The following is a 3,059-nucleotide window of genomic DNA, read 5'->3' as shown; positions in this document are numbered from 1 at the left end:
ATCAGCTCACGACCAAACCATTATTTGGTGCTTGCTTTTTTTTTTGGCTGCTACAGCAAGAGGCCGAAAATAGTACGAGGACCCCCGACTTAGGTTTATACTGAAGGTATAATATATTCATAATCTAAACATAATCACCTCCTTTCTTTTCAGTGCAGAACATCTCAAACCAGCTCAACCGGGGTAAAGTCGGGGATATGAACACGTCTCCTGCTCCGTTCCACTCCTTCTTCTCTAAAAAAAAAAAGATTTGTGAGGTGAGTTTGCGTTTACAAGGCTATGTCACAAATTAAAATGAACTCTCCTTGAGCCTGTAAATTACTCTTCATAAATACAGACAGTAGGCAATTGGGGGGAACAGATCTTTTTTGCCAAACTTTTGCACCTGCAAACACACTGTGTGTGTGTGTGTGTGTGTGTGTGTGTGTGAGAGAGAGAGAGAGAGAGAGAGAGAGAGAGAGAGAGAGAGAGAGAGAGAGAGAGAGAGAGAGATTAAAAGCTTTAGAGGTGTCAGTGTCTCTAATGATCTCAGATTGGTACCCTACTATCATACAATTCCGCAAGGATTAATAGATGGGCGTGTTTAGGACGACCCAGGGGGATCTCTTTTTACCTCACCTCTTAAACATCAAGCACAATTTCATTTAAATGTATCACTTGCAATACTGACCAATACGCAGATCGCTTTATGACTATCAGTCCTGGTATCTGAATTGAAAATGTGAGCTTGAGTTAATTAATGGCACATAATAATAATAATAATAATAATAATAATAATAATAATAATAATAATAATAATGATAATAATAATAATAATAATAATAATATGAAGTTGTTTTTATTTTTATTATTATTATTATTATTATTATTATTATTATTGTTATTATTAGTTTATTTATTTATTTATTGTTGTTATTATTATTATTATTATTACAACTTCTACCACAGTTTAATTTTTATTTCGTGGGGGACTTTAATCAGCCCAAAAAGGTACTTAAAAATAAATTATTCAATTGACTAAAACGTTCTAAACCCAAAGCGCCGATGAAAAGTAACTGCTCTGTATCATTAATGCCGCTCGTAGCAGTTGCTCTTTTTTACTTAAATAAATCACAAGTCCATCAAGGATCCAAAAGTCCCCCCTGGACTCCGGGCGTTTGAGCGCTTGATAAATAATTGAACGGTTTTAAAGAGCGACGCTCATAAAGCGGAGAGCGACTGTTCTTCTCTACTGGAATCAGTCACATACAAAAGACCTGCTCCACACAATACTATATATACATAAAAAGATATACATACTGTTCTTTTATATATATATATATATATATATATATATATATATATATATATATATATATATATATATATATATATATATATATATATATATATATATATATTGTATACACTTAATTTTTGGTAAATCCTGTAAGGTTTTTTTTGTTGTTTTTTGTTTTTTTAAAAGAATAATTTATGTAGTTAATTTTATTAATATAATTGATGTTAATTAATCTAATATCAATTAATAACGGGATTTATTAAGTTCTTTTAATTATTTAAAATGTGTTGGAGGTTTTAGAAGTGCGTCAGCATGATAATAAAACCACAGATTTAAAAGCACATCTTTTCCTGAATGCCTTCTGAGAGCCAAGCTTTTCGGATAAAGATTTTCTCACTTTTAGAAGATGTTCGGATGTCCCTCTTCTGTTCTTCGTAAGATTTTCGGGTGGAACTTCAGAAGGTTTTCTGCTGACAGTCTAAACCCAGTCGTGGCTATAAAAGTAATTTCTGTTCCCTGCTCTGGCCATCAGTGGGTGCAGGGAAGTCCGTCTGCTCGTGCAAAAAAAAAAAATCGCTCTCAAAAAGTTTTTCTCAAAAAGTTTTTCTTCAGCTATATCTAGTCTATATCTGTTGAGGGAAGCAGAAAGCAGGGGCAAAGCTTCTTTATCAGCATGTGCGTGATTATTTACTGATGTACACCATCGCAAGGCGTGTTCATATACAGAGTATTGTAGGTCTGTGCTTTTACGCAGTGCTTTCTGCGAGTCTCTGAAATGTGTGAAATGCTAACCATGTCAGTATTATCTTATGGTGCATGTGTTTAATTAAACATAAAATAATAATAATGTAAATAATTGTGTTGTTTCAGAACTTTACAACAACAACAACAACAGCAATAATAATAATAATAATAATAATAATAATAATAATAATAATAATAATAATAATAATAATAATAATAATAATAATAATTCTCTTTTTTTTTTTTTTTTTTTTATTAAAATGCATTGACAGAGGAAAATAACATTTTTTGTTTCGGATTGACCTGTTTAAAGGCAATAAGAATAGAAGATGAGTATTATTGTTCATACACGCAACGGGACTTGTAAACAGACACATGAAAACTCAATGAGCAATGAAAGCATATTTTCTTATACCCCATTGTTATATTACCAAAACTTGTAGACCAATAAAGGTGAAATATAGACACAATTAAAATAGCTATATATTCATATAAATTATAACCTCCATAGCTTTACCCGTACAAATAAATATCGCTCCTGAAATAAACTCGTGAGATTAATAAGCCTCACCTGTGTGTGGATGATCCTGGATAGTGTTTTTAGTCAGATCCTCTGGTTGTTGTTGTTGTTGTTTTGTTTTTGTTTTTTTTTATCACTTCTTATGAGTATAAAAACTAACTGTTTGGTCGTCTGCCTTCGAAAAAAATCGCCTCGGATGCTCATAGCTCTTCTTTTTTTACTTTAGAAAAGTGTCACATATACCCCTGTAGTGCATCCCTGCCTACTGCTTTCAGGCTTATCCAGCATGGCCCTAGTCCAGTGGCAGTCCATCTCCAGTCATCTGGTGTTACATTTCGATGTATCAACATGAGCACTTGCAGTGTGACAGTCATGTGGACGAGAGGACTGTTTTAGGCAATTAAACCTCCTTAAATTCCTCTGGCTGAGAGACACAATGCAGGAGAAGCGCGCATAAGCGTCTGCGTTCACTGTTTGCTTTTTCTCCCTTTCACCGTCTTTACACGGTCTCGGGGA

The sequence above is a fragment of the Ictalurus punctatus genome, chromosome 9 (assembly GCF_001660625.3).
Source record: "Ictalurus punctatus breed USDA103 chromosome 9, Coco_2.0, whole genome shotgun sequence".
NCBI lineage: Eukaryota > Metazoa > Chordata > Actinopteri > Siluriformes > Ictaluridae > Ictalurus > Ictalurus punctatus.
This window is presented reverse-complemented; position numbering follows the sequence as displayed.